Here is a 27,714-nt window from a genome sequence, read left to right as displayed (position 1 = left end):
AAAAGCTACTGAATGCTCTTCCAAAGTCATGAGACATGAATGTAGCTGTTATTAAGAAGACCAAGGATCTGAATCGCCTCACTCTTGCTAAAACAATGGCGATCATCAAAGCTTGTGATATTGATAATAAACAGCGAGAGATTAACCATGTGAACTCGTATTCGACTGCAAATCTTGGAATTTCTTCTAACAATGCCCTTTCATCAATCACTTCTTCCTCAGGTCAAGCATTTACTGTTCAACAACCTCAGATTCAGACCTTTACTACTGCATCATCCATGCCTTATTCTCAAAGCCAGTCGTTTGTCACTCCACAAGTTGTTCCCTCCTCCAATGTGCCAGTTGTAGCCTCTTCCTCAAACACAAAGGAAAGTGATGAAAATCTTGCTCTCGCCACAGGACTTGTTAACTGCTATAATGCTTTTGTAGCTGGAGAGCTTCCACCTCAGTTGTCATTTGCTGATCTGGATCAGATTCATCCAGAAGATGTGGAAGAGATGGATATTACGTGGCAAATTGCTATGGCAGTATTCAGGGCGAAGCAATTTGCTAAAAAGACAGAGAAGAATAACTGGGGGATGAATGATGATAAGAAGGTAGGGTTCAACAAGGGGAAGCTGTGATGTTTCAACTGTCACGAACCAGGTCATTTTGCTCGTGAGTGCCCGAAATCGGATCGAAGGTTGAACAATGACAGGACAATGGTTGCGATGGGAAACAATCGTAGAGGTGCTGCGGTCAACGGTGAGACTGCTATGGTTGCTCAGTCATTTGACTGGGAGGACCAGATTCAGGCTCTGAATATTTCAAGACCTGAAAATGCTCACCTAGTCCAAATCAATGATGATGCTCCCATGGAGAATGTTGCAGCTGATCCTGAAGAAAAGATGATGGAGCTGCAGTTTGCACTGATGGTATCTTCTACTTCCTAGCCCAAGAAAAGTGAGGTAAGTTTACCTTCTTGTTCTCAAGCATGTATTGATTATGTTAAAAATTCTTCGTGACAAGATAGAATCATTACGTAGAGAAGTAGAGGACCTTAGATATGAGGGCTATCAACTTAGAAAAGGACAAAATCCCTAAAGGCCCAGTTAGAAACAAAAGTTAAGGACTTTAGGAGACTTCAGGAAGACTACAGTATCAAATGTGTACATTATGATTATATCAAAAGACATAATATTGAGTTACTTACTGAGCTTGATACATTAAAAGGGCAATTTGAAACTGCAAATTTTGATTTTAAAAGGTTTGATGTATCAAGCGAGGTAGTTGCCAACATGATTGACCATTGCCTGCAGTTCAAACGAAACCAGCAAAAGGGTTTAGGATACGAGAATGTACCTCCTCTTTTTAATCATACATATCAGTATCACCCTTTGTCTAAAGAGGAGATTGCCAACGAACCTTCAATGGTGTATGGCAAGCCATCTGGTTTTGTTTCAGGAGGATTTATTAATGTTGAAAGTACTAACCTTTCTACTTCCCCTGCAGATCAATCCTTAGATCAGTCAAAGCACGAAGTTGAAGGATCTGTTTCTGATAACAAAACTGAGTCTGAACCTGATGTTTTTGTTTCCAATGAAAAACTTTCTGTTTCTGATGTTAAAAATGACAATGTTTTTTGTGATACTTCCGCATCTGCTTCTGCTGAATTAAACTTTTTTGAAGTGTTTGATGAATTATTTGATAATCCTGATGTTTGTGATGCTTCTAATGAAAACACACCAATTCCACAGGTCACACCATCTGATGCACCCTCACTCATCTCACAACCTGTTTCTAACACATGTTCTTGTGGGAAAAGTAAGGGTGTCAGTAAAGAAAATAAATCTGAGACAGGCAGTACCAGTTTTAATAATAATAACCAGATTTGTTTTAATTGTGGTATTGGTGGTCATATAGCTAGGAATTGTCAAAATAGGATTTTTGTGCATTATATATCACCAAGAGGGGAGAACGAATCTAGAGGAAGGTCTTTAACTAGAAAGTCCTCAATAACTCATTCTCGGGATGATGATTGGAAGGATGATCGAAGTAAAAAAGGGAGGTTTTTCAAAAGAATAAAAAGGTTTTTCATAACAAAGTCTCAAACAGTTTGCCAAAATCGAACAAGGCTCCGCCAAGATCGGTTTCATCAAAGAGCAATTCTGGATCTTCAACCACTTCTGGTAGAACTTCCAGATGCTCAATGCGAACTAATAAGAAACATATTTCAAAACCACCTGTGACTGTTAGAAAACCTAAATATCATTGGATGCCTAAATTAACTTCCAATCAATCATCAGCATCCTCTGAAAAGATTAGAAATGATAATTCAGAATTGAAGGCTTTGAAAGATCAATCAGAGAAAGTGAAGAGGCAACCCAGGACAGTGATGACCTGGGTTCCCAAATCTAAATGATCCCGCTCATTTTACAGGGACAGTTGCGGAGGAATGTTGTCAGACCTTGGTATGTCGACAGCGGCTGCTCCCGGCATATGACAGGAGACATCTCCCAACTGAGCGACATTCAATCTTTTAATGGGGGATATGTTTCCTTTGCGGGCGGAGAAGGTGGCAAGATCACTCAGAGAGGAACCGTAACAAATGGAGTGCTGAGTTTTGAGAACGTCAACTTTGCTCCCGAGTTAAAACACAGTTTGTTGAGTGTGTCTCAGATTTGTGACAAAGGTTATTCTACACATTTCACCGATAAAGAGTGCATGATTCTCAAGCCAGGCATTATCATCCCAGAAGAGTGGATTATTGTCAAATCAAAGCGGGATGGAAATGCGTATATTATTGATATGAACAGCAACATTCATGAACAAGTCACTTGCCTCTTTTCGAAGGTCTCAGAACAGAACGCAATGCTGTGGCACCGAAGACTCGGTCATGCTAACGCAAAGAACCTAAATCGTCTTGCAAAGAATGAGATGGTCCGAGGCTTACCTGTCAGAGACTTTATCACTTTTGAGAAGTGTGTGTCATGTGCCAGGGAAAACATCATAGAAAACCACACCTGCCAAAACAAGTTAACTCAATCAGTCAGGTGCTCCAATTATTGCATATGGACTTATTTGGTCCAGTCAACATCCTGAGCATCAACAGAAGCTCGTACTGTCTAGTTGTGATCGATGATTTCTCTCGTTTTACGTGGGTCTTCTTCTTATCCAACAAAGATGGGGTTGCTGATCTGATAAAGAAGTTCATTGTGATGATTGAGAACCAAACCAACAACCGGGTGAAGGCGCTTCGTACTGATAATGGAACAGAATTCAAGAATGCAATTCTTGATCACTTTTGCGTAGAAAAGGGAATTGTGCGTCAATACAGCTCTGCTCACACGCCTCAACAAAATGGTGTTGCTGAGAGGAGAAATAGAACATTAAAAGACGCTGCACGGACAATGTTGTGTGACTCCAAATTACATGTTTTCTTTTGGGCTGAAGCGATTAACACTGCTTGCTACGTTCAGAATCGTGTTCTAATCAACAAAGCTCAGATGAAGACACCGTACGAGATTCTATATAGTCATAAGCCTTCAGTCAGTCATTTCCGTGTATTTGGCTGCCCTTGCACCCTTCTTCACCTGGAGTCCAACCCGAAGTTCAATGCCAAAGCCGATGATTGTTATTTCATAGGATATGTTGCATGCACCGTGTATAGGGTTTACAATAAGAAGACGAAGCAGATTGTAGCCCTGATTGGTTATTTGATTACACATCGCTCTTCAAGTCCATTAATGTGTCTTCAGATGGTTCATCTGGGTCTTCCTCTGGTTCGAAGATTGTTTCTGAAGACGAAGACGAAGAAGTTGTCTACAGACCTCCAACGATATCCTCTTCACCACCTGAGGGGGAGTCATCTGTTCCACTTGGTAGTCCAGAGTCTCCAGTTCATAATGATACTCCAGATGCTGATGCTACACCTCTTACTCCTGTTGAAAGAGAGGTCATATCTAGAGATGCTTCCGCTGTCACTCCAACTTTTATGGAACAACTCTTTCCTGAAGAAATTGCTAATGAGTTTGTAGCAGATTCATCTAATGTGGATCAATCAGCAAATGATGGAGGCTTCAACATTCACACTCTTCCCGTTTCACTCAATGATATCAGCCAAGACATACCTTCAAGAATTCAACGCGATCATCCGATCGAAAACACCATTGGTCAACTGGGTGATGGAGTTAGAACCAGAAGTCAGAGTGGAGATGTCAATACATGTATCTATTCTTGCTTTATCTCTCAAATAGTGCCCAAGAATGTTGAAATGGCTTTGAATGAGCCCAGCTGGGTAGATGCTATGCATGAAGACCTAAATCAATTTGAAAAGCTCGGGGTTTGGAAATTGGTTGAGTTACCAAAGGGCAAAAAGGCTCTTGACACACGCTGGGTCTATCGAAACAAGCAGGATGATTCTGGTGTTATAGTGCGTAATAAAGCAAGATTGGTGGTTCGCGGGTTTTGTCAAGTCGAGGGTCTTGATTATACTGAGGTTTATGCTCCAGTGGCTCGCTTGGAGGCTATTCGTATCTTCCTTGCATATGCTTCCTACATGAACTTCACGGTTTATCAAATGGATGTCAAGACAGCCTTCTTGTATGGCAAGGTGAAGGAAGAAATCTACGTTGATCAGCCCCTGGGTTTGTTAACTTGAAGTTTCCTAATCATGTCTACAAGTTGGACAAGGCGTTGTATGGGTTACATCAAGCTCCTCGAGCGTGGTATGCGACTCTCACAAAGCACTTGCTCGATCATGGATACTCTCGTGGCAATATCGATCAAACATTATTCATCAAGCATGTTGGTAATGATCAGATTCTAGCCCAGATCTACGTTGACGACATTATCTTCGGGTCTACCAGTCCACAACTATGCAAAGAGTTTGAAGGCGTTATGAAAAGAGGTTTAAGATGAGTTCGTTGGGTGAAATGACCATGTTTCTGGGGCTTCAGGTCAAACAAAATTCAACCGGAATCCTGCTCCATCAAGCTAAGTATGTGGAGGATATTCTTGAGAAGTTCGGGTTTCAAGACGCAAAACCTGCATCGACGCCGATGGCCGAAAGACCCCTGCTGAGTCCATATACTGATGGCGAATCCGTAGATCAGACACATTACAGATCGATGATCGGATCATTGATGTATCTTACTGCAAGCCGTCCAGACATCATGTTTGCAGTTTGTCAATGCGCACCTTATCAGGCTAATCCTAAACTTTCCCATCTTCTTGCTGTCAAAAGAATTTTTCGGTATATCAAAGGCAGCCCAAAATTGAGTCTTTGGTATCCGAAAAATTCCGAATTTGATTTATATGCTTTTGCTGACAGTAATTATGGAGGCTGTGAGCTTGACAGGAAATCTACATCAGGAGGGTGTCAATTCCTTGGAGACAGGCTGGTGTCATGGCAGTGCAAGAAACAACATACCGTCTCAACCTCAATAGCAGAAGCGGAATACGTTGCTGCATTTGCTTGTTGCTCTCAAGTTATCTGGATCCAACATCAGCTGTTGGATTACGGTTTGAATTATCTAGAAACCCCCATCTACTGTGATAATGAGACTGCGATTCAAATTACTAAAAATCATGTCCAACATTCCAAAACCAAGCACATTGATATCAAAATTCATTTTATCAGAGACTGTTATGAGCGCTCGCTCATCCAGCTGGAACAGGTTCCTTCTGCAAATAATGTGGCGGATCTGTTCACCTAGCCTTTTAACAAAGCTCCATTCGATGTGCTTGTGGGATTTTTGAAAATGATTCGTTTTGAGAATTAAATTTTTGTTTTAGGTTAAATTAGTTTAAATTTGCGCATTTTTATTTTATTCTCACCCATGCACAAATTTAGGGGAGAAATAAACAAAAACCAAACAAAAAATTGAAAATCTCAAAAATCCAAAAACATTAAAAAAATCAAAAAATCAAAAAAAAAATTATGTTGCTAATAGTTTTGCTTGTAGGTGATGTGACGGGAAGTGATATTATCAAGTGATAACAGGCAATCTGAATCTACGTAACGTACCAAAATTAAATCGTCTACACTCTGTGATTCGATGCGCTGGTAGGCACAAAAGATTCTAAATGGAGTTGACTAGGCAGAGTTGAACTTAAGGAATTCAAAGACTTAACAAATCTTGACCTAGTTAACTCCGTTTAGTCTGACAATACGACGTCGGATAGGTTGAGCAGGGAGATATACATGGGAATCTACTGGTCACATTAAAAGAACTCGTATCTAGTACTGTGGATTAACTTTTCCTCGATGTGCGGATTCTGTCCTTAATTCCGGTATTGATGGGGTGACTGGGGAATTCCGATAAGTTAGGTCTGTAGAAGATTATTTTCTTTCTCTCTATATGTTAGTCATATGTTGCCTCCTTTGCGCGATCGGAAGATCCGACCTGGACTGTAACATATGCAACTCTATCTCTATGCATCTTCTATCTATGCAATTCTTTCTATCTGTTATGAGCGCTCGCTCATCCGGCTGGAACAGGTTCCTTCTGCTAATAATGTGGCGGATCTGTTCACCAAACCTTTTAATAAAGCTCGATTCGATGTGCTTGTGGGATTTTTGAAAATGATTCCTTTTGAGGATTAAATTTTTGTTTTAGGTTAGGTTAGTTTAAATTTGCGCATTTTAGTGATTTCATTCTCACCCATGCACAAATTTAGGGGGAGAAATAAACAAAAACCAAACAAAAATTTGAAAATCTCAAAAATCCAAAAACATTAAAAAATCAGAAAAAAAAAATATATGTTGCTAATAGTTTTGCTTGTAGGTGATGTGACGGGAAGTGATAACAGGCAATCTGAATCTGCGTAACGTACCAAAATTAAATCGTCTACGCTCTGTGATTCGATGCGCTGGTAGGCACGAAAGATTCTAAATTTGCTTGACTAGGCAGAGTTGAACTTAAGGAATTTAAAGACTTGACAAATCTTGACCTAGTTAAATCCGTTTAGCCTGACAATACGACGCTCGGATAGTTTGAGCAGGGAGATATACATGGTAATCTAGTATCTAGAACTGTGGATTAACTTTTCCTCGATGTGCGGATTCTGTCCTTAATTCCGGTATTGATGGGGTGACTGGGGAATTCCGATAAGTTAGGTCTGTAGAAGATTATTTTCTTTCTCTCTATCTGTTAGTCATATGTTGCCTCCTTTGCGCGATCGGAAGATCCGACCTGGACTGTAACATATGCAACTCTATCTCTATGCATCTTCTATCTATGCAATTCTTTTGATCTGTTAGCCATATACTGTCTCCTTTGCGTGACTTACAATCCGACCTGGTACACAGTATATGCACCATTCTTCTTCTCAATCCCTCTAAAACTTCAGTTAGTCATATGTTTCACCCTCTGCGTGATTGGAAGAGATCCGACCTGGGTGTATAGCATATGCATTCTAAATCTATTTTCTCTCTTAATAATTGTCTGCTCACCCGATGTAAGGAGTATTCTGGAAGTCCTTGATTACTGGAGCATATCAGGAAGCGGGAAACATGTTCTAGTACAATTAAAAGTGAACACTTACAGATTGTCTGTAGATCTCGCTGCTCAATTTAGGTGGACAACAATATTCCTGGTCGTCGTCAGCTAAATGGTCCCTAGGAAATTTATCTAAGAATAAAGGATAAAAAATGTCTTGTCTTTCTTAGCTTGTCCAAATTTATCACAAATTTTTCGTGTTTAAGTGGATCACAATACCGGCGATCGACCAGACGAAGACATGAAGGTAGAGGTACCGACAAGTGGATTAAGGCTGTCTAACAACTTTGATCCCAGTGTCACAAAAATATATTCAGTGTTTGTTGAGATAAATCTAGTCTTCTTTTATTTTTATTTTTTCATTTTTATTTTATTTTTATAATTGTCAAAATTTAAAAATTTTAAATTTTAGAAATTATTTTTATTTTTATTTTAGTTTTTAGTTTATGTTAATTTTAATTTTAATTTTTAAAATCCTCAAGAAGTTTTATTTTTGAAAAATATTTGGGATTTGGACTGTGCCTTATACTGTGTGGAAGACAGGTAAAATCGAACAGGGTATTTAAGGAGAGCTTACAGCCAAAAACTCTCTCACCTCTCACTTTTCAATTTCCGGCCGTAAACTCTCTCCCATTCTCTCTCCTCTCGAAAAAAATTTCTCGTTTTTTTTGTGAAATCGTTCGGTTCATCTCAAAGGTATAACAAAATCGACCGTGGGAATGTGTTTTGTTCATCAAATCGACGGATTTTGGGGCGTAAATCAAAGAAAAACGATATGTCGGAGCTAACGGTCGAAGCTTACGGCCAAGGAGCTTACGACCGTAAACTCCGTTTACGGCCATAAGCTTACTGCCATGGGTTTACGGCCGTAAGCCCTAGTTGAACGTAAACTCCAGTTTGGTCAAAATAATTTCTCTTTTAAAGGCCAAAATTAAATCGATTAATTAAGAAAACTTAAAACATTAATTGCTCAAATATTTTTGTTTTCTTACTTGGCTTGTTTTAGTGCAGATCAAATGGCAAATTTGAAGTTCGCTGACATGCACAACTTGGCCATCGTACTGGCTGATCCTCCTTCTGTTCATGGAGAATTCAGGTCGATGATCCACAGGTTGAGGGATTGCTGCTTGGCGTCTGCTATTACTGTGAATCCCGTGGTTTATTAGAATATCATCAGGGAATTCTGGAGGACTGCCAAACTGAAGACAGATAATGATGGAGCAGTTACTGTTGAAGCTGTTGTGAAGGGTTGCAAGATTGCTATTACTGAACAATTCATCAGAGAAGCGTTGCTGATTGATGATCAACCTGGATTTCCTACTGAGATTGGGATTGAAGATGCCCAGAAGGTTCTTAAGAAGACTGGTTACGAAGGCAACTTTCCTCCCATTGTGAAAAAGCTTCTGCCACCGTACTGGAGATTCTTGGCTCATGTATTTGTGAGCTGCATTTCTAGGAGAAGGTCTGGAGCTGACGAGATTTCTCTAAGGAACACTGGAGCCATTGCTTCTCTTGCTGCCGGAATAGACTTCAATTTCTCAAAGTTTATCTTAGACGAGTTTGTGGTGAACATCAACGCAATAACCCGAGATACTTTCTTGATGTATCCTAGGTTCATCCAACTGTTCATCAATATTCAATTTCTGGAGATGGTCAAGGAGGGAGATACCCTAGATATGAAGTCATTAGGTCCCCATACTGTTGGGCTTATAAAGCAGAATCGCAAGGGAAAGGTCGTTTTCCAAGGACTGTATCCGCTTGTGAAGTTTGAAAATTTTCCTGAGCTGAACGAAGCATCCGAGTCTCATGGATCTTCAGATAAAGTATCCTCTGAGCCTACTTCTTCAGAGAGGGTGATTTCAGAAGATGATGTTATCACTGTGTCAGATCATGAAGAAAGAGCTGAAACAGCAGCTCCAAATGCTTCTGTGGCAGAGGAACATAATCTGACATCAGTTCCAGTCCAAAGTGATTATGATGAAGGGTCTTCAAAGAATGTGACTGAGACTCATTTGTACGAAGATCTTGATCTTTCTGGCTTCGATAAGGATGAAATTCCGCTGAATTTTGGAAGTAATGAAGATTTCTTGTCAAGTGAAAATCTCAACTCGCTGCTTGACAATATCAATGATGTTGCTCATCCAGCAACGGAGATACGGGAAACTGAAGACGTTCTTGAATCTACGCCTCCTACTACCAAACAAGTGGCTGAAACAGCAACTCCTATGGTGACAGTGTCAGGGATTCCTCCCCTTGATATTGTTTCTCCTACATCTGAGCCGCTTGAGAGTGATCGCACAACAACACAGACCTCTCAACCTCCTCTAAAAAGAAGAAAATGTGACCCTAGACAGGGAATTCCTGTTTCTGGTGTACTTCAAGGCCTTTCAACACCAACGATAACCACTCCTGCCATTGTCTCTTCAGAACCTTTCAGTGAAGGTCCTAGCACCACTTATGAAGCTGGTGGTTCTTCTATCCCCGTAGGATTTTCTCCTCCCAGGCCCGATCATGATGCTGCTTCAGTGAGGCTGGCCATGTATTTGGCTGAAGAACAATTCTCAACGCCTCCCTCCCGTGGTAAAGGAATATCTTTTGGGGAAAGCAACTCTGGAGAAGAGAATCCTACTATTCTTGGACTAGAGAAGGAGATCAACGTACTAAATCAGAAGAATATAGAGCTTGATATACGGGTTACTGACCTTCAGACTGAAAACACCAAGCTCACCATTCAAGTTGCTAATCTTCTAGAAGACAAAGCTCTGAAGACTAAGCAGATCACTGATCTTTAGACTCACTTTGGTCTGTTGACTGCCAGTTACTATGACTTAAAGAAGAAGCTGGAAGAAGAACTTGGTGACAAGTTTAAGACATCTGTCGATGAGCCAAGGATGTATATTCCTAATCAAGTTGCTCCCATAGTTCCACTACCTGTAAGAACAACCCGAGTTGTAGATCGTTTTGATAAAGAACCAGCACAGGCTCCGAATGTTGTGGCTTTGAAACGTGCCAAACTGGCTAAGTCTGCTGAGAAGAGACAGCTGTTGTTCAAAAAGAGCTCTGATCAGAATGCTCCTGGGGATCAACCTGAAATCACCATCACAGACCTTGAGAAGAAACGGTTTGGAACCAACTATGGTGACAGGTCAGGAATTATCTCTTGGGGTATTCACGACACACAAAATATGTGGTATGTGAGATGCAAGAGTGGCAACACGGAGCTATACAAATACCAAAAAGATTTTCATTCCTGGAGCAGGGTTGATCTTACAGAACTATCCAATGCTCCTTTTGCAAATCTTTCTGGTAATCCCAAGGCAACACACCTTAAGATGTTTCTGGAAGATCAAGTGAAGAAAGGATTTACTGCAATGAGGACTGCAGAGTCAATCGTCATAGAACACCCTGACATACTTGATCCCAAGACAAACCTTCCTATCCAGACGGTGATGTGGCCTCCCACAAATCAAGTGAAACATATACCTGTATTGAAGAGGCTTGGTGATGGAGTTCTAAAGAATATGCTTTACTGGGTATTTGATGATGCTACAGCTTCTGCTGTCATCAAACTCCCAAATGATTGCATCCGATTATATCACAAGTATGATCTTCTACAGTTTGGGAAATGGGATATACATCAGCTTTCTCTTCATCGGATCAAGGTCGCTGAAGACATCTTTGAGCCTGCTGCTAAGGAGTACACATCCATGGTTGCAGAAATTATCAGAAAAGGAATGTGGTATGGAGCTATGGGGAAGTCGGACGTGTTGGTGGTTGATAAAGACTAAGTCCAATCTAGCACCAAACCAAGGGGGAGATTGAAGGGTCCAGTTAGTGGTTTGGGCTAGGCTTTTCATTGTAATAGTTCTTTTGTGTATTTATGTCGGTTTAGTGGATTAATTAGTAGTTTACGGCCCAGTTGTATGTTTACGACCGTAAACCCCTTTACGGCCGTAAACCCAGTTTCCGGCCCAAGTTCCCTATATATAGAGGTGTTGTAGGTCATTATTGGTTGTTGATGCTAGAGAGTTCACGATCACTGTAAGCAAGTTGTACCCGACGTTTTCAAGTTATAAAGCGTGTGCAAGCTTGTTTCTATTCTACTTCTACTCCAATTCTTGTTCTTGTTGATTGTTTGATTGTTTGATCACTGGTAAGATTCGTTTTAGGACCTTACAGATTCAAGAAGATTAAAAGAAGAAGTTTTTCATCATGTCTCACGACGATTCTCAAGTCAATCCAATCAACATCTCCAACAGTATAGGATCCACTACGAGGGTACCCATTATCTATACTCAAGATTATGAAGTATGGGCGCATCACTTTGAAGACTACGTCGTTGGATCCGAAGACAATGGCTATCTTATCTGGGAAGCAATAACATTGGGTCCGTTTGTTCACTCTGGAACGAGCAGAATGACCAAGACTCAAAAAGAGTATAACCAACTCGTGGCAGACGTAGATAAGATCCCTCAAGACGAAAAAGACAAGGTGTTATGCAATGTTAAAGCCATGAGAATGATCAGATTCGCTTTGCAACCCGATACTTTTCGTTTAGTACGTTCATGCACTATAGCTAAAGAAATATGGGATAGCTTGAAAGAATTATATTCGACTGATGAGGATCTAGAGCACTCGATCCAAACCCTATTGCTCTCTGAGTTTGGTGCTTTCGTACAAAAACCTGAAGAGAAACTCATTCAGACATTCGATCGTTTCAACCATCTGCTTAGCAGAATGATGAAGTATGGTATTGAAAGGAAGGTGATCGAACAAAAGGTCACGTTCATGAAGGGCTTAAGACCCGAATGGATGGCAGTGGTCTCGACTATAAAGGAACATGAGCAATTTAAGTCCTACTCACTGGCGAAACTAATGGGTATACTTAAATCTCATGAAAGCGTGGTGTCTAAGGAAGCAAAAGTAGTTTCGGGTGTGGGTTCTCTGGCCCTTGTTTCTAAAAGCAAGAGTGTGGCAGACGAAGAGGAAGAATCTGATATGTCAGAATGCGATCTGACTAATGAAGAATATGCAATGATGGTAACGAACCCATAGAAGTTTGCTCGTAAAAATTTCCCTGTCAGCAAGAACCGAAACTGGCAAGGAAGCTATAGCTCTGAAAAGACGAAAGAGGAAAGCAAGAACACTGCTTAGAAGGACGATGAGAAGAAGGAAAGCAAGCTTGTGGGAGATTCAGGATATGACTGCAACTACTGTCGCGGCAAGAACCACTTTGCAAAGGATTGCATGCTGAGAAAGATGTATGAGAAAAAGATGACGAAGCTTACTACATGCGAAAGTTGGAGGAGATAAAGAAGAAGAAAGCAACTAACGTTTCTATGAATGCTTTAATTGTGCAGGAACATATTATTGATGGTGAGTTTAGAGGAGTAGAAGTCTGGTCTACAGACTTTGAAGATGAAGAGGTACGCAGACCCTCGCATGGAAGAGCTTATGTGGCGAGAGAAGGAGTTACTGAGTCGGCTGGGAGATGCTTAATGGTAACAACCGAAAGTAAGCATGAGGAAGCGAAGCTTAAGGAAGACAAATGTTTCGCTGCCAAGCCTGTGAGTGAAAAGATCAGTGATTGCGATCAGTTGATCAAGAAGGTACAATCTATCATAGAATCACTTAAAATACCAGTAACAAACTACGAAAAAGAATTAAATGAATTAAAATTCAAGTTTTCTAACTTAAGTGGCAGTCTTATGCAAACTCGCTTAGCAAATTCTAACCTAACTGACCAACTCAGCAGGGAGTCTTCCAAGAGTGGGGAAAGAAGGATATGGATACAGCAGAAGGAGTCAGAGTTAGCTAGGGCTAGGGATGAACTTATTTATGTGCAACGAGACAATTTGAAGTTTTTAAAACAAAGAAATGTTTTCTGTTTGATTGCTAAATGCTTATATACTAATATTACCCAGTTACATCTAGATTGTGAGATAGGTAAAAAGATTCATAAAATGATTCTGCCTTTCCTTGAATTTAAGGAGGACGAAGTCATTGCTGAATGTGAATCTATAATGTCCTCAGATGAGCTTTCAGTGACATACAAATATAGACTGGACAAAATTGAGACTTTTATTGAGTCCAAAGAACATAAATGTATGTTAAAGAATTTGCTGGATGAAAATGATAAATTAAAAATCAAAACCGAGACCATACAGAAGTTTGACTCATCCAATATCAAATAAAGTTCAGAAAATAAAATGAATTTAGAAACCACTTCTGAATTTGATGAAGAAAGTGAAATGAGCGAAATTTCTGTAGAGAATGAAATTGACTGTTCAGAATTTCTCAAGAGCGAATCCGAAACAGCAAAATCGCTTGTATCTGAAAATTTCGTTGAGTTCGCTCGCATTTCCAAGGATAAGTCCAAATGCCTCAAAGAAAAGGCGGTAGTTTATCAAAAGGTGCAAACAGTGCCAAACCAAGTATATGTTGTTGAAGGAATAACTAAGAAACAAACGACAGAGTTGACCTCCTTGGTTGATAAAGATAACGCTGAAGGTTGTGACAACTACTTCTGGTCTGCACCCATAGACAATGCAGACGAAACGGTTGGCCTGTCGGAGCGAACCTCATGGAGAGTAAAGGGAAGATATGTGGCTGAACCCATCAACAAACCTTCAAGTTTTGATAAGCCAAGTTCAAGCGGCACGAAATAGATACCAAACGAACCAATGAAAGCATCAAGCATATCTTCAACAATCGAAGAACATGAGGAGAAACCGAAACCAAGAGCGAATATTCATAAATCCCAAGAGCAACTTGCTGAACAGAAACGCCAGAGGAACAAAAGATACATGAAGAACCTCAATGAGAGAAAACAGTTTTGGCAATCCCAAAACCCTAATTATGTTCAGTCAAAAAGGGCGTCCAATCCCAAAGCAAATGACAAATCAAGGGACAAATCTCATTCAAACAATCATTGCCACACAAGTAGTCACACAAACCGAAGAAGAAGTTTCAGTCCCAACTCTTACTACGCCAAGAACCGAAAGTCAAGTTTCGGTCCTAAATCCAATTCTCCTCACTCGCAACCAAAACCAAACCCGGTGAAGGATATCAAAGGAAAGGGAAAGCTCGTTTCTAATAATGAAGCACAAGTTAAGAAAAAGTCAGCAAACCGTAGGACTCCGAAGAAAAACTCAACTGAAAAACCAACTAACAATAAAACACCCCAGTTGAAGCAAGAGAAAAATAAAATCAAAGTTTACACCATCAAACGAAAAGATGAAACCACATTAATAAAAAGAACATATTTGGTTGATCTTTTTGTTGCAATTCCCTATTCTGTAAAGGACTCACCAGGGCCCAAGAGACTTTGGGTTCCTAAATCTGCTTAATTTTGCAGGTTATCAGTGACGAGCAGTTTGATGACGAATGGTATATTGACAGTGACTGCTCTCGTCACATGACAGGAAGGAGGGAAGAGCTTAGGGAGTTTCGGTCCCTTAAGGATGGTGGACGTGTAAAATATGGAAACAACTCATATGGCACGATCAAAGGATATGGGATGATTACAAATGGCGAATTTTTGATTCGTAAAGCAGCTTACGTGGAAGGATTGCAACATAATCTAATCAGCGTCTCTCAACTGGTTGTGGGAACTGGATTAAAGGTTTCGTTCGATGACGAGGGTTCAGAGATCATCGAGAAGAAAACTAAGACAGTCCTGTTAAAATCCATGCGCAAAGGCGAGATGTATCCTCTGAATCTTAACCCAATAAGAGGAAAGCCAGCTGTATGCCTGCTGACAAAGGCAAACTCAGATGAAAGTTGGTTGTACCGAAGACTCTCGCACCTGAACTTCAAAGATATTAATAAGCTGGTGCTTGGGGATCACGTGCGTGGACTTCCTGTTCTCAAATTTGACAAGGAACATCTGTGCGCAGCATGTGCGATGGGCAAGCAAAGCCGAAAGAGTCACCCTTCTCGTATCAATACAAAGATCATCGAACCTCTTGATCTACTGCACATCGACCTATGTGGCCCTTCGGCTATCGAAAGCATTGGTGGTAGTAAGTTTATACTTGTAATTGTAGATGATTTTTCACGCTTCACCTGGGTTTTCTTTCTTAAACAGAAATCAGAGACGACTCCCAAGCTGAAGGTTTTTATCAAGCAAGTGGAATTGTAGCTGCGAAAGGTGGTAAGAAACATAAGAAGCGATAATGGTCTAGAGTTCAAAAATAAAGACTTTGAAGAGTTTCTGGCTGAAAAGGGAGTAACTCACAACTTCTCTGCTCCCTATACTCCACAACAGAATGAGATCATTGATAGGCAAAACCGTTCATTGTGTGAAGCCGCTCGAACCATGCTGAGTTTTGCTTTTCTTCCATTATACTTCTGGGCAGATGTTATAGCTGCTGCTTGTTACACACAGAACCGGTCCATCCTCAACAAGCGATTCTCTATCACTCCATACGAGATTTTGAATAATCGTAAGCCCAAGATGCTTTATTTTTAACTCCATTCTCCATCACTCCATCACTCCATCGGTTCAAGATGCTTTATTTTTAACTCCAAAGAGAACCGAAACAAGTTTGATGTAAAGGCAGATGAAAGAATCTTTCTTGGCTATTCGCTTACTTCAAAAGCATATAGGGTTCTGAATAAACGCTCAAGGAAAATTGAAGAAACCTACTATGTAACTTTTGATGATAATTACATGAAGAAGATTCAAGCAAGCGAAGGTTCAACGGAGGAAATCTTTCCAGAATCAGGTAAAGTCACAATTCCCATTTCCAATCTGTTTGAAGAGTACATGCTGCTCTTTGATGAACCAGAGAAGGCGATCCACTCAGAAGCGAAAGCAACAAATAACAATATCGATACCTTGAATAAAATCATCGATGAAGCTACTAAAGTCATGGAAAGTGAAACTCAACAACCAACCGAGAAGCTGACTCAAAGCGAACCTACTGCAACAGGTGATCATCCAGCTACCAATGACCCTCCAAGAGAAAGCTCTATACTCCAGGGGGGAGGGGTTCGACTACACCAAAAAGAACCAAATTGCCTTATCAGGGGCTGAATCCATCACAAGGCCCAACCCATGAAGGTCCATTCGAGGGGGAGAATCCAGATTCTGAGATGGGATACGCCTCGCCATTTGAGGGGGAGAATAACGATGAATCAGAACTTGAAGTAGAAGTAAATGCTGAGCTGGATCCTGCCTATGATCCAAATTACCCTCCTCTCATAAAATGGACAAAGGATCATCCCAAAACTCAAATCATTGGTGAATCATCTGAGGGAATTCTCACACGCTCTCAACTGAAGGCGAAGCAAGCTGCTTTATTCTCTCAAGTAGAATTCTGCATGTTTAATTAGTTTGTCTCCAAAATTGAAGCGAAAACGGTAAATGCTGCTCTTGATCACTCTGATTGGGTGCAAGCAATGCAAGACGAACTCCATGAGTTTGAACGAAATCGTGTTTGGAGGCTGATTCCCACACCAAAGGATGTATCTGTAGTCGGTTTAAAATGGGTTTTTAGAAATAAGTTAGATAAATAAGGCAACGTAATTCGCAACAAAGCGAGGCTCGTGGTGAAAGGATATTGTCAGGAAGAAGGAATAGATTATGAAGAGACCTTTGCTCCTGTTGCAAGGTTGGAATCAGTGAGAATCTTTCTGGCATATGCTGCACATAAAAACTTTGAAGTTTTCCAAATGGATGTAAAATGTGCTTTCTTGAATGGAGAACTAGAAGAAACAATATATGTTGAACAACCACCCGGATTTGTGAATGAGAAGTATCCTGATCACTGCTACATACTGGATAAAGCAGTCTATGGTTTGAAGCAAGCCTCGAGAGCCTGGTATGAAACTCTAACATGTTTTCTCAAAATGTCAAAATTCAAACAAGGTTCGGTTGACCCAACCTTCTTTTGCAAGAAAGAGGGCGAACACTTAATGATAGTTCAGATTTATGTCGATGACATCATCTTCGGCTCCTCGAATCCTAGCTTTGAATTCAGGAAGTTGGTGGAGACTAAATTTGAGATGAGCGCAATGGGTCCGATTAACTTTTTCCTTGGATTGAATATAAGACAGGGACCAGAAGGCATCTTCATTAATCAGGAAGCGTACACAAAGACTCTGTTGGCGAAGTTCGGCATGACGGGAGATTCCAAAGTAAAGGTTCCAATGCCATTTGGCACGAAACTGACTCCATCTCTTGAGAAACCGGCTGTTGATGTGACTCTCTACTTGTCAAATGATAGGGTCCCTTATGTATCTAACGGCTAGTAGACCGGACATAATGTTTTCAGTCTGCTATTGTGCAAGGTTTCAAGCAAATCCACGAGAACCTCATATGGTTGTAGTTAAAAACATCTAACGGTATCTGAAGCGAACCTCGTCTCTCGGTCTTTGGTATCCTACAAAATCTGGCTTCTTTGTTCAAGCCTTCTCGGACGCTGATCTTGGTGGGTGTGGACTGGACCGAAAGAGCACAACTGATGGGTGCGATTTTCTCGATGGTAAACTAGTCAGCTGGCAATCAAAGAAACAAACTTGTGTGTCTCTCTCCACAGCCGAAGCTGAGTACATCGCTGCAGCATCCTGTACATCACAAGTCATATGGATACAAAGCCAACTTAGAGACTATGGCTTATGCATGAAGAAGATTCCTCTCTACTGTGACTCAGAAAGTGCGATTCGAATATGCCACAATCCGGTGCAACACTCGAAGACTAAATATATTGCACTAAGATACCACTTCATAAAGGACCATGTGGAAGATGGTAACGTTGAAGTTCACTTCGTTCGGTCCTCAGATTAACTGGCTGACATCTTCACTAAGGCCCTACCAGAAGCAAGCTTTAATAAGATTCTACAAGGCTTGGGAATGATGGAAGCTGAGTCGGTACCGAAACCTCTTCAGTTTCAGAAAAAAAATTGGAGAAGCGAAATAGAGCGAACACTCAGTCTATTTCGGTTCCAGAATTTTCGGGAACCGAAATGAACCGAATGCTCGGTCCATTTCGCTTCATCTTTATGAAGTTTGATTTCGGTTGTATGCTTTGTATATCATGTCTATCTTTTCGCTTACCTTTTATTTCTCTTTTATTTTCATTTCAAAAACTCCAAGATTATTTTTATTTTCTGTTTTTATTCTTTTTCAGAAATATTCAAAAACTCCAAAAATATTTTTATTTTCTGTTTTTATTCTTTTTCAGAAATATTCAAAATTCCAAAAATATTTTTTTCTGTTTTTATTCTTTTTCATATATATTCAAAATTTCAAAAAAAAAAATTTTGTTTCGTTTTGTTTTCTTTGTTTTGTTTTGTTTGACGATCACAGATGCTATCTCAATTACAATTGAAGCTGGGGCATGTATAACACTCTTATCTTTGTACTAGTTAAGTGTCCCTAGAAGCATGCTGCTGCATGTAGACCGAAGCCTCCTAGACTCTGAGTGAAGCCTTCATGATTCGATTGACACCTATCGTTTCTTCCCAATTAGGCTGCTAAATTCACTCCAGTCACGAGCTACCTTACTCTTCTCATAGTGAGTTAAGAGTTTTCTGCTTTGTCATTCTTAATTCGTAGAGGTACTTTCGGCTCTTTAACCACCTCATTTTTCTCCATCACGTTTCGCTCCACAATCGTAACCCTTGAGACTCTCAGCTATTACCACTGAGGTTTATGGTTACATAACATCTGTGTTGATGATCTTAGACACGCTCACCACGTGCTGAGTGAGACCCCAAATCCAACACCTTGAATGAATTGACGGTGAACGCTAAAATGTTCAAGCTATAACTTGTACCTCAAGAAATCTCCTTTTTAATTTTTGCGTGATCTTTATGATACTGTCTATCACCAAGACGTTTCTACCCATAAGATCCAATTTCAGATTTGTTTTTGAGATTTTTTATTATTATCTAGTCACAAAATAAATTCTCCAACCTACTTGTTCAACGAACAACATCGGTCTCACAAGTACTTTGTCCTTCTTTCGGTCTTATTTTAAGTATCGAAGTTCGGTTGAAGCTAAACCACCCACTAAAGCCTATACTTGAAAAGATGCCTTTCAATGTTTCTTAACAAACATTTGATCGTATTTCACGGGAAACCACACAGACACTTCTCAGTATCTCTTGACTTTGAAGGAAGAGATTCGTGCCCGGATCATTCGTTTTATGTCTTCAAAGACATCACTTATATCCCATACACATCTTGCTTTATTTCTTTTTCTTTGGCACACTCTTGCACGAAGATCTTTCTGATTTTCCAAACTCTTGTTTGTGGTACTAATGGCACTTTTTAGATTTGTGTGTGGTTCCCTTTCTTATGGAGGAGCGAAGGTTGCTTAATATGAAGCGAACGAATGAGTCTCGTTTGTAGCTGCTTGTACTTCACTTTGACGCATTTTCAAAATTGAAGAGACGGTAATTGGATAAGAATTTGGATTGGGCGCGTGAATTTGAAACGGTTCCTACACCCACGCCTGCTGACGTATATCTAGGGAAACCAAGCTATCAAATCGCGCTTTTTCTGGCGACGTTTCAGAGATCGTATCATCATCACAGCGGATATTTTCTCTCTCCTGGCAACGGTATAAAAGCGAGTTCTCACACCTACTGTACCTCCTTACCTTCTTCAACCTCTTTCTTGAAAACAACAAGCGATATACAACTGTTCATCTTCTCTTCAAGATCAAACAATGGCAGAATCATCCTTTCTTCAAGATCAAACAGTTTCATCATCTTTGCTTACGATAAAACCGAATCAGAATCTCATCATTCAACTGGACCCTTTCCTTTATGATTCGTACATGCTTCACGTTGTAGAGTGTCTCAAGTATTCTCCATTGGTGATTACTCTCACACAAGTCGAATCAGTTCCCATGTGCCTTCTACCACAGGTCTATTTCACCGCTTCCTACGACAAGCGCAAGGAACGAATCTTCTTCGATATCTCTGATCAAAAGACATCTGTATCCAATGCACGCTTTTGTTCACTGCTACGGCTTGTTGCAGATGCTTCTGTCCTCTCACCGGATTTCATAACAACAACTCAGTTGTTTTCGATGTTCTATGACATGGGATACACGTACATTCTAACTACGGTGAGGAAATTCAAGAAGTCATGTTTACCCCCTCAATGGAACGGTCTGCTTACACTTCTCTACAAGGGGTTAGCAGAAAGGGTTGCAGGGTCGGATGGGGCGAGTAAAGGTTTCATGACCATTCTTTATGGTCTCTACAATGGAATCAATTTGGATTATGGTTCACTAATCTGGTCACAACTGGTGCAGAGTCTCAACTCCTCCTCCAAACATTCTGAGATTTCATGCGGTCGTTTCTGGACATTAGTCACTCGCAGAGCCATTGAGACTTTTCAGATTCCTGTCATGGCGGATGCTCTGCTGTCTTTTATTGCTACTTTTCACACGGTCAAAATTATTGTAACTGACCCTACAAAATTCATATACATCGGTTCTATTCCTGAATCAATGAGCCGATGTGTCTCTAGTGAAAGTAGGGTCATGGCTGATTATAGGAAATTGCCTCCTTCGGGTCCACGCCAACTCACTCCTGAGATGCAAAGTGCTTTGGAGGTAGCTGACAAACCTGCCAAGAGGGGGAAGAAACAGGAGTGTAAGAAAGCCGAGACCGAAGGTCCCTCATCTCCTAAAAAGCGTAAGGCTGATAAAGCTGCACATTCGGCTTCCAAAAAGAAAAAGGTCAAGAAGATGGCTAATCGACCGAAGGTACCGACGCCTTCTGCTTCCAATGCAGAGGACAAACCAGCCAATGAAGAAGAAGTTCAACACGAAGGCTCATCAAGGGGAAATACTCCTCCCCGATCTCCAACTCCTGAGGTACAGATTCACGTTCCTACTCCTCCTCCTTCTCCAAAACAAACCACAATACCAATCTCGGTTGCTCCCGTTCCACCACCTGTCACTTCTCAACCTACTACTACTGCTCCACTACCACCACCAATCTTTTCTCAAGCTACAACAACCACAACCACTGGACCTTCTGTGCGTGTCAACATATCTGATACGGGGGCACATACCGTTGGCATTGACACCCCTGTTACCACCAAACCTCTCTCACCATCACCTTCAACAGACTCTGAGCCTACTCTGGGAGGTGAAAACTTTGATTTTGACTCCACTTATTATAGTCCTTATCGACTTACCAGTGATGATGATGATGCTCCGGTGACAAAGATCCATTTAAAAGATCTTCATGATAAGCTTGACAAATTGCTTGGTTCCTCAGAACCTTATTCAGATGTTGTTTTAAAAGATTTTCTTGACATTGCTCTTCAGCAATATACAGACTCAATCGACAACTCTACAAAGGTTGTGGATGCCTCCACATCTACCTGCAAGAAAGCAATAACATAAGTAACAGATATCGTTCATGATTCAAAGATCTTTTTGGAATCACTCAAAGCCCATGTCGATTCCAATGCTGCAAAGGTTAATGCTTCTGTTGATTCTCTCTCAAATTCCCTTCAAGAAGAGAAAGCAAAATTTGATTATGTTCGAACTGAGTTCCAAGCTGATCGCACTTCTCTTCTCTCTTCGGTCAACTCTCGCCTTGATAAGCTTCAGGCTGACCTGGCCATGGAAAACAAGATTATGGACGAACTTGCTCGAAAGACTACACAAATTGAAGTCCAGTCCGCTCATCTTGCTCACGCCTAGAAGGAAATTGCATCACTCAAGACTGAGCGGGCAGTTCTTAAAAGTTGTGATGGGGATGTTCTCTCGATTCTCAGTAATATTGTCAATGCTCATGATCCTGTTCTCACCCTTACTATCAGGAATCACTTGACAGCTAAACTTTTTCCCGCTATTCAGATATTGAGTCAAATTCAGGGTGTTACGGAGCCCGTGGTCACTCGGCAACAAGGGAGAGAAGCTGATCAAAATCCTCTAATTCCACCCAAAGTTATTATCGAAATCGAACCGAAGGTTAATGTAGCTTCGGGTTCTGGTGGACATGAAAAATCGAAGGGTGTTGTGGAAGATAGTGATGATGAAAAAGAATAAACGATTGCTGGGGCTTTAAAGAGAAAGAAAAGGGATAAAGTGCTTGATGAAAATTTGAGATTAGTCAGAGAGGAAGAAGAGAAAGAGCGAAAGCAGAAAGCAGATCAAGATGCTCTGGTTTGCAAGCAGGCTCTCTTTCCCACTTGGACCCGGGAAAGATTAATCAAAGAAGCGATTGAGTCTCCCAGCACTCACTGGCTAGAACTTGTTGCCTCGTTTGAATGTGAAAACACGAGGGATTCTCAATTTGACATGCCCATCACCTGTAGGGCATTCATGTTCCATTGTTTTGATTCAACGGTTGAAGTCCCTTCTCCTCACCCACAGGTTGATCGAGATCTAATCGATTATTATCTTGAATTTGCCCAACCCCAATACTTGACATGGAGTGCTCAGAAAATAACCTCTGTCAAGTTATTGAAACCGAATGCTGCTGGGAAATTTATCAACGTGAAGTTCAGGGTGACCCGAGGTTCTGATAACTCGGTTCATATGATTTCGTTAGCTGATCTTCCAAACCTGAACCCACACGATTGGATTATGCTGTTCAATATTCTGCTTACTAATCAAGAGCAGTATGGGCCAATCCTAGATCACATTAAGAGAATGTTGGCTTCCTACATCCATGAAGTTGCTAAGATGGATCAGGAGATTGCGAACGTTTTGAGAAAGAAGCCGATTGTGAAGAGTATCGGGAAGCCGAGTGGTCTAAATAAGATGAAATTGGGCAAGATAGATCTAGTTCATCACACTGTTATGTTCACTAGAAGCGAAGGTGAAAAATTCCTTTTCGCTCTTGTTGAAAAACACCTGTTCTCCACTTCCTGCTTGGAGCACGTACTTGATATAACTCACAGGTGTAAACAGAACAGTGATTCGGATAAGAAGAACTTCTCTGACATGCTTCGGTGGTATATAACTTTTCGTCACACTCTTTTGCCATTATACCGAAGGTGTTCAAGACAGTGAAGAAGTCTGCTCTTTCTCAACCGAACTAATCTCTCGCCTCTATTGACGCAAAGGGGGAGATTGTTGGGTCTAGAGTGTTGCGTCATATGGGCTTAATGTTGATATTTTGATTACCCAGTTTGGGCCTGTCCAACCATGGTTTAAGCATTAGAGTTAGCTTATATATTTTGCATGCATGTATAGCTTTAGGCTGGGCGTTCGAATTAATAGCTTTTGCATTGTAACCCTAAACACACCTCTACAATCGAAGTTCTTCATCGAGCTCTTCTGAGGTGTGAGATATTAATCATTCGACATCTTTTGATCCATCCTTGTGTTCTTTGATTGCTTCATTCTTGTTCATCTATTTTGAATCTATCGATCTAATAGTGCAATAATCACATCACCAACTCGTCAAGTTATCTCTCAACTCGGTAGGTCCCCGAATGCTTAAACTCGTGGTCAACTGAGTCAACTCGTCAAGTCCCTTAACAGACTCATCGAGTTCTTACTGTCATAAAAATCGGGACAACCCGCTTCAACTCGTCGGGTCCTTCCTTGGAATCGGCGAGTTCCCCTGTCTGATTGAGCCATCTCAATGGATTAAGCTCCTACCATTCAGATCTATGTTCCAAACCTCATCTACATACTGGAAATGCACTCTTAAGGGTAAAGTTTCCAATTTTACCCATCCTTAGTCCTTCCTAATGGGTTTAACCCAAACCTTAACTTCTTTAAGACATAAAACTTGGTCTACAAGCCATAATACCATAAACCAAAGCATAATGTACTAGATTTAGGCTCTTATCATATGTGGGACATGTAAAGTCCCGAGCTTTCCTCCCATGCATGGTCTTTTAGGGCTAAAAAGGCCATGTTCTTGCATATTGACTTGCATGGGTCTCCATGGTCATAAAGTTTGCACCTCTATGCCATGGAACCCTTCCTAGACCCTAGATTTGAGATATACCTCACTTGGGACGTCCCAATCCCAAGGGCTAAGGATTCTTTAACCAATTCCTTCATAAAATGCAAACAAATAGATCTAAGAGAAGAAGGATCAAGTTAGAGACTTGATTACCAGAAAATGCAGTAAATGAAGTGTAGCTCATGGATCTACTTCTTCCCCTTTGATCCTTCTATCTTCTTCTTCTCCCACAAGCTTCACAATGCACAAAAACACTCAAAAATGGCAAGAACTAGCTCCAAATCACTCAAGGTGGATTAGGGTTTCGAGATTAGGGTTTGGAGGTGATAGAGGATGGGGTGGAGGCCAGATATGATGTTTAAATAGGATGCAAACCCTGAAGATTAGGGTTTCCTCCTGATGGACCTACTCGCCGAGTCCAGGCTTCGACTCGTCGAGTAGACCACTTAAACCCCGCGATCAAGCTGGCATCTACTCGACGAGTTAGGGCTACCAACTCGTCGAGTAGCTCTTACAAAATGAATACTTTAAATAGATTAAAGACAAAATTGCAAGAATGGTCCCTGTGGTATGTCAAAACTAGCAACTTTGGTCCAAAATGGGTTTGGCTCGCAAGGATGGTCCAATAGTTTCGTTTTGTTGCGAGTTTAGTCCAAACTATTAATTTTTGTTGCGGATTTGGTCCAAGTCAATTTAAACCTTTTTATAATGACGTTTTTGCCCTTACTTTTTGTTTTTTTTTCAGTTTTTTTTTTAATTTATATAAATACATTATACAATTTACATAATTAAACCAAAATAATACTACCAATATCCCACCCCTCCACCCTCTCTAGCATACAGCTATTGATTATGTTATCACCACCACTGTCTGTCACGAGCACTACCGATACCACCAATGTTGGTCACCAACAATAGCCATTGCCACCGTGACCGCCGGTCACCACCAACACCATCCGATGAATTCAAACATATTTTCTCCACCACCATCATATAAATCTGCATCTACAATTTCAAAAGGAAACTCAAGAACTACGACCACCTACGGGTGTTCGCGGTGCGGTTTGGTGCGGTTTAGACTCAAAACCACAAACCACACCGCATATGCGGCTTGAGATTTTCGGAAACCACAAACCGCACCGCGAAGGTTCTAAACCGCATTATGCGGTGCGGTTTTGCGGTTTTTGTGCAGTTTATGCGGTTTTAAGAACGTAAATACTTAATTTAATTTAAGACTTGTAGGATATTCTCTATAATTATCTTTTGTTTTGTCTTTTACTTTAAAATTTTTTCAAGATTATTTTTTACAACCTTAAAAATCACAGCTTTGCTTAACAGTATAGTATATCATTGATAAATTTTGAATTATATTAAATAGAAGTTTTTAACTTAGCTTAACAATATAGTATATCATTGATAACATTTGAATTATATTAAATAGAAGTTTTTTAAAAACTCACGATTGATACTAGGTAATATAAACACAATCAAGCATATGTACTGTTAAGTACTTGACTCCTTTGTTTATTAGTAGTAAATTTCAGTTAATTTCTATAGTTAAAAACATTGATAAACTAACATTGCTAAGCATAATTAAAGCTAAAATCATGATATATATATATATATATATATATATATATATATATATATATATATATATATATATATATATATATATATATATATATATATATATATATATATATACATATATAATGCGGTGCGGTGCGGTTTGAACTGCGATTTTGTAACTATAAACCGCAAACCGCACCACATAGTGCGGTTTACAAAAATTACAAACCGCAAACCAAACCGCGGACGTTCAAAACCGCATTATGCGGTGCGGTGTGGGCGGTTTATGCGGTTTGTGCGGTTTATTGCACACCCCTACCACTACCGTATGATGAATTCAAACATATTTTTTTCATGATCTGCAACTTCAAATTCAAGAACAACCAGATTTTTAAACCCACAAGAACAATCAGATTTTTAACAAGAACAATTAGTTGGAGTGGGGAATACATGAGATGAATACAAGCGGAGCTGCACCTGATCTTGTTTTAATAGAATTGCACCTCCAAAAAAACCCTTCTCGTTTCCGTTTTGGCTTCAACGTCGCCTGAAACATCATTGGAGCCAAAGACACCACATACACGGAATCGTCGCCTGTATGGAGGTGACGGTGGCAGTTACACCTCAGGCTTCGCAAACATTTGGGTATAAGAACCCTATTACAACCGCTACCCTAAAGCCTAATCTAGCCGCCCTTGTATCAGTCGGAGGAAAAGAAGCACGAACCAACGAAACCCTAATCTTGCCGCCATGATAAAACAAAGATGAACCAGATCTGAAAACCCTCACAACCATCGGCGTTTGGGAAGAAGGATAGCAGCGATGACGATAATCCACCAGAAGCCTCGTTTGACGGAACCCTCTTCACCGGAAACATCTTCGCGAGAAGCCTCATTCGCTCTCTTTACCAAAACCCTCTTCTCAGAACGAATAAGATGTGTTTTGTGTGTAGAGAGACAGAGAGATTTGTTTTTTTTCTGTAATAAAAAAATTTTAAAAAAATGGAAAATACCAAGGGCAAATCCGTCATTATAAAAAGTTTTAAAATTTTTGGACTAAAATCGCAACAAAACGAAACTATTGGACCATCCTTGCGATCCAAACCCATTTTGGACCAAAGTTGCTAGTTTTGACATACCACAAGGACCATTCTTGCAATTTTGTCTAGATTAAATGCGTACCAGGAACGGGGCTTTACAATTCTCCCCCACTTGTCTTAGACTTCGTCCTCAAAGTATGATGCATCTGAAAACAACTCTAGGTAGTGTTCCCTCATCTCCTCCTCGGGCTCCCATGTCCACTCTGACCTTTACGGTGCTGCCACTGCACTTTCACCAACTCAACTCGCTTGTTCCTTAGCTCCTTCGTCTTGCGATGTAGAATCGCCACTGGTCTTTCAATGTAGTTCAGGTTTTCATCAACCTGAATATCCTCATGGGGTACCACCACTGAATCATCCACCAAGCACTTTCGTAACTGGGAAACATGGAAAATGTTGTGGATCTGACTGAGCTCGGTGGGAAGATCCAGTCTATATGCTACCTTGCCCACCCGGGCTATGACTCGGAAGGGGCCGATGTATCTGGGGCCTCGTTTACCCCGCTTTCGGAATCGTATGACACCCTTCCAGGGCGACACCTTCAGGAGAACCATGTCGCCCTCCCGAAACTGCAAGTCTGAACGCCGCTTGTCAGCGTAACTCCTCTACCAACTCTGAGCGGTCTGGAGTCTGCTCCGAACCTGCTGGATCCGCTCG

This window comes from Lactuca virosa, chromosome 4 (assembly GCF_052849685.1).
Source record: "Lactuca virosa cultivar CGN04683 chromosome 4, Lactuca_virosa_CGN04683_v6, whole genome shotgun sequence".
In the NCBI taxonomy this organism is placed as follows: domain Eukaryota; kingdom Viridiplantae; phylum Streptophyta; class Magnoliopsida; order Asterales; family Asteraceae; genus Lactuca; species Lactuca virosa.
The sequence above is the reverse complement of the archived record's forward strand: the minus strand, read 5'-3'. Positions refer to the sequence as shown.